Source organism: Neopsephotus bourkii, unplaced genomic scaffold, assembly GCF_033783945.1.
Source record: "Neopsephotus bourkii isolate Nb327-2 ecotype Australia unplaced genomic scaffold, CSIRO-AGI_Nbou_v1 NB_659, whole genome shotgun sequence".
NCBI classification, from domain to species: domain Eukaryota; kingdom Metazoa; phylum Chordata; class Aves; order Psittaciformes; family Psittacidae; genus Neopsephotus; species Neopsephotus bourkii.
In genome coordinates, this window is record NW_026901158.1 from 8691736 (window position 1) to 8705372 (window position 13637).

General features: G+C 41.4%; 1 protein-coding gene across 1 annotated transcript in view; it reads left to right on the forward strand.

The window, feature by feature from the left end:
* Positions 1 to 681: 681 nt before the first annotated feature.
* The window catches only part of TNC (tenascin C), an 86582-nt gene continuing 73626 nt past the window's right edge, over positions 682 to 13637 (forward strand). The window contains exon 1 of the mRNA XM_061352944.1: positions 682 to 821. The gene's annotated coding sequence lies outside the window, so the exon portion shown is untranslated. The remainder of the gene's footprint in view (positions 822 to 13637) is intronic.

Sequence of the window (13637 nt, forward strand, 5' to 3'; positions counted from 1 at the left end):
TGTCTTGGTGAGGGAACTCAGACAAGGCTGTGTAGTCGGCACAGAGCAGTTCTGCCTGCTCTGTGAAGGGACCTGCACAGAACACTTGTATCTGGCTCAGGTGCAGCCCAAAGCCCTAGCAAAAGGGGAAGCACAGGCCAAAAGTGACTTCAGAAAATACTTAATTTTCAAGGAATTTGGGGTATTTGGCAAGTATCTTTATCTTTTATTTCCTCTTTCTATTTGAAAGAGCCAGACATTTATACAGGACCTTTGGGTATGTCTGTACTGCAGGCCAGTGGTATAATACTAGTTTAACCTTGGCTCAGATATGTGCATATAAGCTCCTAGTTCTGGTAGCAGGACCTCTGTGGCACTCAAAGATGTCTTCAAAACTCCCCTGGGATTCTGAAACACACCTTCAGTCACATCTGTGTTGCGATAGAAACTTTATTTTCTATGCCTTCACGTTCATTGCTCCCTTTGCCATCTGGTCTGGATCTTGTTGGCACAAGCTTCTTTCACAGTTGTCAAACTGCAGTTTGTCTAGATTGCAAAACCACGTTGCATGTGTTTCAAAAGAGATACTCAAGAGGCTACAGCTGTGTGCAAAGCTGTATGTGATACATGGGTAGTTTATAAAGCAGGAGGAAAACATCTCTACAAGCTGTTTCTGAGCCTGTCCCTGGATTGTGAACTCAGGTTGAATGAGGAGACATGTGGCTTCACAGTACCTGGCTGGTGCAACAGCTGTACAGAGGGTCTGCTCCTCTACCTGTCATTTCCACTGCAGGGATGAGGAATGAAAGGATTTTGACTGCAAAGAGTGTAAAATGAATGAGGTAGGATGTTTCTCCAACTGATTTTTGCAGCAGTCTGCTGTCAATTGCACATGCTGAACAAGCTTATCCTGGACTTAAGGATCCAGGGGCTGCTGAGCGGGTTATGGTCCTGAGGATAAGAGAAACACTGAGCTCATTTCTTAGGTCTTCTTCCCTCTTTAATATTGTCATTTTGGATGTAATCCTTTGCTCCAAAGTAAACTTCTCCTGTAGCTGTTTCTCTGGATAATGCTTGTCATGATCTGGTGAGAGGGTTCGTCAGTTAAATCACAGTATGATCCTTCATGATTATCCAGGACTGGAAAGTCATAGTAAGAGCCAAGTGCTTTCTAATGTGGTGGTGTTCGCTGTCTCAGACTTGCATGGCATAGGTGATGTCATTTCATATCCTCTAACCACCTTGTCTGGAGAAATGGTTAGGTTTGCCTGATTGTTGTAATTGTCTTCACAATGGGTCTGTGATCAGGAACTTTCATCAGTTGTAAAACTAAATACATTACAGTCATTTTTACTAAGTCCTCAAAACCTCCTGTGCAGCTTGAATTTAGCAAGCAAAGGAAACCATTCAAATTATTCCCATAGTTTTCTGGGGAGAGCTGGGTCTCCTGCTGTGCTCAGCCTGGCTTCCAAAGCGAATTGACAGGGGGGCCTTTGGTGAAAGCTTGTAGAAGAGTCCAGACCATTGCTGTTTTCTCCAAGTAGACCTATTAACCTGTGAAGGAATCTGAGATTTGCACACCCTGAGTTAGGAGGGTCCCTGATGCGTGTTTTCAGTGATCGCATTGTTCATATTCTTGAGGTAAAACATACCCCGTTGACATATTGCGTCTCACCTTGTGTTTCCTGATACCGTATAGGAGGCTGCACTGATGTATTTCTGATGTCACATTCGACAACTCTTAGCAGCTTTCTTTCTCCAGGTGGAATGCAGTCTATTGAGACCATTGGCTTTTTACAGCGTGGCGAAACATTAACCTCTGCCTCTCCCCCAATCTAAGACATCAGACTTCTGACCTGCCAGTTAGGAGACATGGTCATTTACACCAGTCAAAACCTGAAAAAGCTATTTTGGACTTATACCCCTTTAAGAGCAGAATTTGCTCTTGAGCGCTCTCCTTCCTCTCAACCTTTTCCTGACTGGCTAAAACGTTGAAGTTTTGGTAGGCTCCCACATTAAATCCATATCAGCCTGGAGGGCAGGCAGTCCTGTACCACTGTGGTAAATATATCAACTCACTCTGAAATAGATATACCTTTTATCAGATTCTTCTTTAATGAGAGAAGAGATTTAATTTCATGGTTAAAAATTAAAATGAAATGAAAGACATGATACATGAGCAATGCCATTAGAATCTGTAGGAAAATGGGAATTTTCAGACCAGGTCTAGGCAGCAGTCTCTGAAATGGTTAATTATGGAACAGATAGCTCACTTTCAATGTTCCCCTGAGAAAAGGCTGACGAGCACAGTCTAGAACCTGGAGAGAAAATCCACTTTGTAGTAAGTGCATCACATACATTCTCACCTTGGCAAAGTCCATTGCACTTTAATGAAACATAAGGACTAGAACAAAAAGGGAAAGGGGAGAGCAGAGGTCTCTGTGCACCCTAATCAAGTACACACATTCATGTATGTAAGCCTGAACCACCACCAGTCCATGCAGAAGGATAATACCTGCTGTGTACCAGGCTGTGAGGTCGCCGCAGTGCAGGGAGGCTGAATCTGACCCTAGAAAACGCTGTTCAGGGACTCCCAGGCCTCTGCGAGCAAACCTTGTAGATTTAATTATCTTGGTCAACAAGAGTTTCTGGTGGTTTATTTTGCTTTGGTTTTCATATACAATGCAAGAAGTATCAATTCCCTGGACTGCTTTCACAAGAGAAACACAGAAGTCATCCATGGTCTGTTGGTCCCCTCAGTATAGTTTTTATACCCACTGAATCCTTTGCAGCCACTTTCTGCAAAGGACATGAGTGAAATTGGAAAACTCAGAACACTTTGTATGTTCCCTGCCCTTGTTACTGGGATGTTCAATTTTGTCTATGACGGCATGTAAAAAATGTATAATACTTTTTTTTCTCTTTTACTGAGGTTAATTTATTCATTTGTACCACAGTGTTGGAACAGGCACAGGTGCCAAGAGTGGCTTCCAGTATTATATCTGAGCAACTTCCTCAAGTGCCCATTAGCCTGGAGATGCAAATGGATTTACTGAGGCATTGCTTGGTATTCTGTCTGTACTACTTCTTTTTCTTCTGCATCTGAGATCCCCTCAGTCCATGTCTCTGCTGTCTGAGCCAGCTGTTGAAAATGGAGTCAAATATTGTAGTGTCCTTCCTGAACTATAACATGTCTTTAAACGTATATAGCTCATAACAGAGAGCCCCATAGAATAAAAAGGGCTTTTCTCCCAGTTCTCCCTAGTTCTCTTACTGTCACTGTCTGGCTGCCTGCTCAAGGGCTTCTTACCTTAATGTTTTTCAGTATTATAGGACTGTGACACCTCCTCTAAATAGAACATAGGGTTGCTTGTACCTACTCACACTCTTGACTAGTTAAAAATGCCTGCTAGGCCACCTAAACTGCATATTGAAATCAGTCATGTTGCACTCATGTTAGCATGGTGCTCTGTGTTAGTAGGAAAGTCCATGCTGCAAGGGTTAACAACCTGAGGTCTGGGAGCATGGATAGGAAGGTGGCACAAAGGGGAAAGAAGATTGCTGGCTTCATGAAGTCTTTTTCCTTGCATCCTCACCTAAAGGAAGAGCAGTCAGTGTTTTAAAAGGGTTGGTGTCATTCTCCAGTAGTATCCCAGTAAGGGCTGAGCATCCTCTGCCTACAGCAGGCAGTCTGTGGCTGCTTACAAAGAACTGAGATAATTCAGCTACCCTATGGGATACTCTAAATGCAAAGGAAGTTACTTGACAGCTTGTTTCAGCAGACAATATCACTGTTATTGCCAAATGTTTTCCTTCTGGCTTGCCTTAGATTGGGCAGATGGGGGAACACCCGCAGTGGATTAGAAACCAGTATTTGTCTGCAGGTACCACTGCCAGACAGAAACTCTTTTGCACCTCACAGAGTCCACACAATCTGCAGACTCTGAACAAGCCCAGTTGGGAAAGAGATGGATTTTTCACACTTGTTTCTCCAACTTTAATAATAATAAAAATATCCATGCAAGCTTGGGAAGGAAACATTCCAGTAACATTTTGCTTTTACTGACTGAAATTTCCCGTAAGATGGGCCTCTGGCTATAGAATGGAAAATGTGTCCTCACTCACTTCCCCCTCAGTACTGGGCGGACGTATAGAGTCTGGTTGCTTTGTGATTCTTGCCAGGGCTGCTGCAGTAGCTCTGTGCTGGTGAGTCCCGGGTGCCATGAAGTCAGAGCCACGAGGCTCCCCGTCACTGTAGGCGATGGAGTCGGTGGTTTGTTCCAGGCGATATTCCTAAGCCCTGTGTCACTTCATTACGCAGCAAATTGGGAGCAGACACTGGTAACAGAGGCAGAAGGAAACAAAAGGAAAGAAAAAGAGGAGTCATAACACTAACAGAGAAATATGTGTGAAGTCCCTAAGTGCTTCTGCACTGTGGCCAACTGCCAAGTTGAAACCTAAGATGCTTGATGTGTTGAATTCTGAGTTTTCCACCACAATGGCTTTTATATATATATATATATATATATGTTTTATTTTTATTTAGCAGCTGGTAGTGAGATACAAAGTTTATTGTGTAGCAGTTACCATGTTGAGGTTGTGGAAAACTACAGTAGGAGGACTGGCTATAATTGACTGGAATTCATGACACGAGTATCTTTTGTTGGCTTTACAAAATGGAATCACTTCCTAACTGTAATGAGAAGTCTTGGACATGAGTGTTTTGGGACACTAAAGCACTGGCTGTTACATGAGTACTGCTGATCCTCATTGCATAATGGTGGCTGTAAAAAGCTTTTAAAGAAGGAATAAAATATTTGGAATTTGATATGTATAGAGGTTGTGAGTCCTCTCACTGTTCTCTAGGCATCAGTTTCAGAATTTAGACTTGTGAGAAGCACTGCCTTTGTCAGAATAAATGCAGTTTAAAACAACAACAGTAGGAAAAACCCTCTCATAATGCAAATATTTGCCCTAAAAATTGCTTTATTTGAGAGAAACCTAACTACACTCTAATTAAACCAGGGCTGTTCTCGAGCTGACGGATTAAAGCAGAGGTTTACAGCAGGAAAGAGGCTTTTGTGTCTTGGCTGTTTTGAGAACAGGTACTAAATTATTGATACTGATGGTGCAAACCCCCTGAAATGTCTGGGTTTTGTGAATCATATATCCAGTTCACTTCAATTTTGTAAATTAAGTTTTGAAGGAGTATTTGCACAATACTGTCATGCAATACTCCAAAAATATGGTGATAAAAGAATTTTATTCAGAACAAAAACAGTATACTTGATTTCTATTGTTGTGTTGTCATATAAATAGCTTGCAAACAACCTTATTTCAATGTGGGATGATTTGTATTATTCTGCTGTGGCAGGTTTGCCTTGTTTGCTAGCTCTGAAAGGGAGATAACCTTAAATCTGAGCTAGGAAAGGTGGTTACAAGCAAGAGAGGAGGTTTAAACTGAGTTTATGCTTCTGTTGTTGACGTTAAGAGACCTCTGAACTCCTGAGGAAATAACAGGGTGCTCCTGTGCTTTAAAGAATGCAGGAAAGGCACTTGGTGTAAGGAGCAGTCAGTTACGCATTCTCCTGTCTAACCTGAGCATGTATTTTGCTTCTGTTGCGTTACCTGATGGACTCATTCTCAAGCTAGGGTTCACTATGCTGACCTACTGAAGATGTGAAGAATTGGTAAATAAGAAAGAATTGGTGTGAGCTCAGTTACAGACTTGCTTTTTTTTTTGTTAAATTTATGACTTGGATGCTGCTGACAAATCCACTCTGTCTTTTGGCTCCAACTGATTGCAAAGCTGGATTTCTAAAGACATAGAAGCAACGTAAGAAGTGAGCTAACCCATTTGAAGAAGCCTGGGATTCCAGCTGTGTTTAATAAAATCTGAGCTAGCTCTAGAGAATGTCAGTAAGCTAAATCCCATCTGCTTTGAGGTTTCCCTTTGGTCCCAGAAGAAGCCAAATGCAGGATATGAGGAGAGGTGCATAGGCTTCTACCGGAAATGCTGGGAAAAAGGCAAGGAAAAAGGCCTCCCCCTGCTCCTTTGGTCTGCTTTTATGATGTGAACTCACTAGTGACACAATGCAGCATGTTGAGCAATACATAAAGAGAGAGCAGGAAGAGCCTGTGTTCCCCTCACTGCCATCTAAATGGGACCATAGAATCATAGAGTAGTTAGAGTTGGAAAGGACCATAGGATCACCTAGTGCCAAACCCCTGCTACAGGCAGGAACACCTCACACTAGAGCAGGTTGCTCCAAGCCCCTGTGTCCAACCTGGCCTTGAACACTGCCAGGGATGGAACATTTACTACTTGTTTGGGCAACCAGTTCCAGTGCCTCACCACCCTCACAGTAAAGAACTTCTTCCCTATATCTAACCTGAATGATGAGCTCTGTGAAGAGGTAGCATCACCTCTCCCTTCTCCCATTGCTGTGCTATGTCCATAGACATTTCAGAATGGGCAGTGCCAGGAACTGGGCTGGTAGGTTAATGCTCCTGTCTCCTGTGCTTGGGTGCAAACTGGAGATGAGCAGCTACATCAGGCTGGACAACTCTGAAGACTCTTGTGTGTGAAGTAGGGTTAACCATGCAGATGGTCCCTGGCAGTCTTTACAACGTGGATATGATATCCCAGCTGATCAGGGGGCAATTCTGACCAACAACAGAGGAAAGGAACATGCTGACTAGCACTTTTCACTAAAAATCAGCAAGACTGGGGCTGGGGAGTGAAGAGGAAATTCTCACAAGTCTGTTTTTCCTCGACTGTATTTCCTTTTCTGCTATCAAGAACTGAGGGAATAATTACATAAATGTAGCTGTAAAAAACACTTTATGAGTACTTAAGAAAGCCAGAATTCTATTTCAAGTATGTGCATTTATCATGCCTATCAGCTCCCCTCCCCTCTGCTCCTGGGATACTGTTCTTGAACCTGAGGTTCAACATCCAAAGTTTGTTCTTCCTTGAAAATGAACATATTATTCCAACTCTCACACTCAAACACTTGGCTGGTCTGTCTGGCTTCTGTCTGTACTGTTCCACTGAACCTTTCACCTCTTCAGCTGATTGCGGAGGCTGGGAATCACAAAGCAAATGATGGGTTCTCCATCAGCCACATTCCTGACTTTCTTTAATGATTTTATCTGCTGCTCTTCCCCAAAAAGCTGGGTGGAGAAGTTACACATCCCTATTTGATAAGCTGTGACCACGATTTATTAGTTTAAAATGATTTTAGGATATGTTTTGAAGACCACAGAGACAAAAGTGTATAGAACCAACACAAACAGGTAGCTTTTAGTTGGTTTGGGATACTTCCTGTCCCCCCAGACACAGCTTGAAATTTCTAGTACTTGGACAGGCAGTGTTTCTCTGAAGTTTGGGGGATATTTTTGGTTTTGACTCCAAGGACAGTCACACAGGTCTCTTTCTCTCTTATGGGGGTGCTTTGGATAGAAATGGTTTCCCCCCCTCTCTCTTTTACGTCAGTGGAACAGGACTGTCTTCATAAAAACCAGACAAACTGTGCAAGATGGACACAGTCTATCTGCTTATCCTCAAGTGGGTCTTTTATGGATGCGTTTGATAGAACATTGATTACAATACTTATCATAAACACTAATCTGTCTATACGCTTGCTTACCTTCACTCAGAGGAATGCCAGTGATGATATACATGATAGGATGTTTATAAATGTGGCTGAACAGCAGCTTTATTTCATATCCAGAGGTACATCATTGAAGGTCCTTCTGCTGCATTTTCCTACAGTGTCTTCCTGTGTCAGAGTTTTACTTTAACATGAAGACAGCTTTCTGATTTAAGGTCAGACATGGTTACCTGGATAGCCAGTGAGTCTTGTCTCTCCAATAAGCAATTACTATTCACTCCACAGTGATTATCAAACCCACCACCTTCAACTCCATGGATCCAAATCCTTGTAAAGTTTCTCTTTTGTTTTGTGGGGGTGTATGTGTGTGTTTGCATGTGTACATTTGCTATGGGTTACCTGTTAACTAAACAGTCTGGGTACAGCTTTTAGAATGACTGCATTGCCTGAAGCATGAGTGACTAAACTGAGCTGTAATCTTCTTTCTTTGATTGTTTCCTCTCCTTAGAAATGAACTTTCCACTGCTTTCCTCAGAATAGAGACGTATTACAGCAGAACCAGGATGTTGTGTACTGTGTATTGATAGCTAAAAAATACCCTATTTGTCATGTAGGCTTCTGGCTGGGTATTAGAAAGGCTTGTGTGGAGACCTCATAGCAGCCTTCCAGTATCTGAAGGGGGCATATAGGGATGCTGGGGATGGACTCTTCATTAGGGACTGTAGTGATAAGACAAGGGGTAATGGCTTCAGACTTAAACAGGGGAAGTTTAGATTGGATATAAGGAGGAAATTCTTTCCTGTTAGGGTGGTGAGGCACTGGAATGGGTTGGTTGTGAATGCTCCATCCCTGGCAGTGTTCAAGGCCAGGTTGGACGAGGCCTTGGGTGATACGGTTTAGAGCGAGGTGTCCCTGTCCATGGCAGGGGGGTTTGAGCTTGATGATCTTAAGGTTCTTTCCAACCCTAACTACTCTATGATTTTATGACACTTGTGTTTGCTTTCTCATTCTGCTACTGCCATGTTTAATTTTGGTGTAGTTCCCTCTCAAAACAAGTGCTATACTCTTTGCCAAGCTTGTTTCATAAACTGAATTGGGTTTGGTATAGCTTATTGTGCCCTGGGGAAAGATTATATTAGTTGCAAGGTTCCATCTCATTCTTTTTCTGTGTAAGTGCTTTGACATTTTTGAATGAAACGTGCAGTTGGAACTAAAGATTGCTTGAACTCATGCAACCATTTCTCTGGCTTTTAGTTGTAGCATGACATGGCTCACACTGAATAGAGTCATTTAAGGAAGTAGTTAGCTTCCACAAGATCTTCTGGCTACATCTTCAGTCTCCTTTTTCCTAAGAAAGCAACTTTTATGTTTAGTAACAGCAGAGCTGTTGATGTGACAGTTGTACATTCCTGCACAGGGGTAGCCTCGTGCTTATGTGAGGTGAATGGTCCATTTCTGGTGGTCATTTGGCACCTCTTTTAATGACTGAACATGTTCTCTGGGAGCAACATCTCACCTGGGGAAGCTTATCTTCCAGGCACTTGTTACTACTTAGGGCTATTGCTGAGTTCAGGAGGGCACAGGAGATGAAGAACTGTCCACAGCTTCTTTGGTGGATGTGCAGGAGGTGCATGTGAGGTGTTAATGTGGCATAAATCATAACATTTGGGTAGCAAGTGCCATCAAATTCCTACCCAAAATTAAGTCACATTCTTATTAAACAAACCATACTTGATAGACCAAGCTAGAGACCAAGGGAACATTGCTATCACTCTGCAGATTGCTACCTTCTTCAGCTATCACATTCATTAGATGCCCCTATTTCTCTCTAAGGGAGTGAGGTAGAGAAGTCTTGTGGGTAATGTAGGTTGTCTTCCCCGTTTGTGATGACAGTTGAGTGAAATTGTACCATGTTTTCAAACAAAAGGTTACTTAGGTGTGCTCACTTCTGTTTGTGCTGTGTAACTACCCACTACCCTTCAGTCTTTATAAGCATTAGGAACCCACATCAGTGTAGGGCATATACTGACAATGGCTATGGTTATATTTGAACATGTTTCTGTAGACTGGATGAGTACTAAGGACTTTTGCTTTGCTGTTTTCATTACTTAAGCTGCAGTAGGGAAACTGTTCCTGAAAGACATTTAAGGATATGTTTAATATGATTAGCTGTAATTTTGACATTAATAATCTTAAAAACATGATTACAGTAAAGTGCATGGAAGTATTTAGGGATGGATAGAAGCATGTGCTTAAGTATTGTCATGCATGGAAGCACTTAGAGGATACAAACTGGTGTAGTACAGAATAAAACCTTTACAGCAGTTACTTTCCCTGTGTCATCTATGGATTAGCAACTTATGATTAATGGTAACATGCTGATAAATGCTTTATGCTATTCCACATAGGGACCTTGACTTTCGCAGTCCTCAGCAATTTGATATAGTCTTCCTTGTCACTCTTCCTACATAGTGAAAGCTATGTCTTGTCTCATAAACTTTTAATAAAGTCTACTGTAAGTATAATAAAACATGAAGGTGTTTATGAACATTGCAAGTCACTCTGTGTCACAAACATTCACATCAGCAATTTGAATGGAATATACTCATGTCCTACGTAGTTATTATTGTCTATTTACTTTTTTTTTCAGTGAAATTTTGATTTTTTTTTGGATAGAATTTTGAATCTGAATTATGTGTGGCATCACCAACAAATTCTTGTCTAGTGTGTATTATCAGTGTGTTGAAGTTTATCTTGTAAAGGACATTTATTTCATAGATCAGGAAGGGACATGATCAAGGTCACCTCTTCAGAGCAAGGCAGACCTTGCATTAGCACCCAGTTCAAATGGCTCCACTCTCAGGTATCCCTTAACAGGCACATCACTTCTTTTCATCAAAGTGATAAGAGACTTTGAAATAACTTTTTTAAACACCAACATCTGCTGCATTACCTCTTGTTTGTGATTAAGCCTGTGGCCTGTCCAGGTCATACAAATGCTGCCAGGGTACACTTAGCTCTTAAAAGAACAGTTAAAGAAGGGCTAAACGATATCTGTCACAAGTGTCTTCCTGTGTACAGGCTGTACGCAAAGTCAGTGGGTTTGCTCTCAAACAGCTGCTTCCTATTTCATTATTTAGGGAATGAATGCAACCCTGGGGAAATGGTCTGATAATAAGTTCAAATAATAGAGGAAATTTCCTTTTTGGAGATCATCTCTTAAAAATTCCAAAATTGACAAGTATGTTTTTGTAGTTTAGTGGTTGGTGTGGTACTTAATGAACATTTTTAATGGACATTATGGGGCTTCGACTTTACTATCTTTACATGTGCAGTTGATTCCACTGAAATTCTCAGTGGTGCTGATCTGTGCAGCAATTGCAAACTTGTACCTTCTGGTTCAAGCATTGGTCTATTTAGGTCAGACTTCCCCTGAGTTAAGAACAAGCTTCTTCATTCTCTGATACCAAAACACTGGACACTCTTCCTGCCTTTTTACATGGGTTGCAATTATGAGGATCAATCCAGCCTCAAAGCATGTCTTCAGCATGGTTGAACATGGTCATACCACTGCTCATAACGTTTGGGAAAGGATAGTCAATGTATGACTGTATAAATTAGATCTGAATAGAAGCACTGGACAAGTAGCCATAAGTGCTTGAAAACTCTTATTCTATTTGAGAGTTACCACATCAGGAAATGGAGGGTATTAGCACAGAGGCAACATGAATTGCTGCAAATAACAGATATTTAAAGCAAGAGTTTAGATATTTAGATATTTTCTGGGGAAGCTCAAGTGTCTTCTTATATTTTAGCATTGAGTGATTCTAAATAAATGTTCTCTTAGAAATCAAAGTCTGCTTGCATATGCTGGTCAAGTAAGAAGCGAAGAATGCACTGGGACAACGATTTGCTGCAAATTAATTGGAAATCAACTGAAAAGTAGCAGGTAAAATCATAGCCCAAGAGCCAAAGTTTTAGTAAGGTTGCCAGAATACTCAGTGTGAACTAAACTTAACTGACCTGTATCTGGCTACAGATGCAAAGGAATCAAGGCAATGCAGACGTAAAGACAAAAGTACTTGAACTCGATTCTGTGCCAGTGATGTCTGTTGAATACAGTCTCAAAAGACAGTAGATGGAAGTGTCATGGTTTAAGCCCAGCAGGTAACTCAGAACCACACAGCCGCTTGTTCACTTCCCTTCTTCCTCTTCCCGCTCCAGGAGGGATGGGGAGGAGAATAGAGAGAATTTAACTCCCACAGGTTGAGATAAGAGCAGTCCAGTAACTAAGGTATAACACAAAACCACTACTATTGCCACCAATAATAATAATGGTAAGGGAAATAACAAGGGAAGAGAGTACAACTGCTCACCACCCACCAACTGGTACCCAGCCCGAACTGAGCAGTGATCTGGGTATTCAGGATAACTCTTCCCAGTTTCTATCCTGGGCAAGACATGCTGCAGTATGGAATACTAATTTGGCTAGGTTGGTCAGGTGTCCTTTCTCTGCTTCCTCCCAGCTTCCCATGCCCCTCCTCACTGGCAGAGCATGAGACTAAAATGTCCTTGACCTGAGTAAGCATTACTTAGCAACAACTAAAAACATCAGTGTGTTATCAGTGTTGTTCTCAGGCTAAAGTCAAAAGCACAGCACTGCACCATTACTAATAAGGAGAAAAATGACTGCTACAGCTGAACCCAGGACAGTAGGGAAAGGATTAAATGATGTAGTAAAGAAGGATCAAATGTCTCTGGAAATTACTTGAGCCAAAAGCATCAGTTGTAAGAATGGAGCATGGAATGGGTTTTTAAAGTCATGTCTCTTTAAGGAGCAGTGCTGTGATATTATAGTTGCTGTTTCAGTCTTGATTTTTCTTCTTCCTCTCAACATTAAGTAAGAGAAGCTGTCCTCAGCAGGATACATTTCACTGGGTCTAAACTGGTGCTGTTTCTCAAGCTGGCTGGCTTGCTTGTCTCCACTCTGTGCTGCTTTTGAGCATTGTCCTACTCGATATTAGTTTCCTATGAGAAATTCTTTTCCTTCCAGCCACAGGCACTGAATACTTCTGGCTCCTAAAACTGTCCAAATCAAGTATCTGTTTCTCTGCCCCAAGGCAGTATCATCTGGCTGGCCATTTATGTCTCATATGTTATATTCCAGTGGCTCACTGCATTCCCAGCTGCATGTTATTGAAATCAGCTGCATTATGTGTGTACAAAGGACTTCTCAGGCTACACTACCAGTGGTGTGAATTCCCCCTCTGGTTCACGTCTTCACATTCAGGGCAGCTTCCACTCTCTCAAATATGCTGGTATGAAGCAGGTTATTCCTAGGACTGGGTGAACCAACACAGGTATGAAATGGGAACTAAGTCTGATTGCCTGTGGCATACAGTTTTGTCCCAAGATAATAATGAGCATAACTTTTCCTATTCATTATTTTCCAAAGTTGGTCTCTTTCATACTTTCATAAATAGCAAGATGCTCCTAGATTTGTCCATCTGTTATGATCTTCCATATATGTTTGAATTTTATCTCCAATATTATCTTAAAAGTGCATAAAACCACAGCAATAAATTCAAGAGCATGAAGTTTAGTGTTCATTTAATTTCTCTCTGTTCCTTTCATATAAAAAAATCAATTGCTACCTACATTTAGCTAATGAAAGATGATACCACAGGGCACAGAATCCAGCTTGTTAGAGACCACAACCTAAAGCTATCTTTCTGATTAAAATACATTTTCCTTGTTCTTTCATGTTATCATTTGCTTCTGAGTCAGTGTTTCGTTCAGTTGCAACAGAGGGTAATTAAAGATGGGTGAGCCCAAAAAGATAAAACAAGAACAGGCCTGAACTCTTACCTGAAGCTCACTTTATGTGGAATAATGTTTTTAAGTCAGGTAAGTGGGTGGAGAATTATTGGAGAAAAGAATTAGTTTAAATTTTGATTGAATAAACGTTGACAGAAAAGCTCCAAAACCAAATCCTGCAAGTGGCTTTCCACTATTCACACACAGTCTTGTTTTAGACTTGTA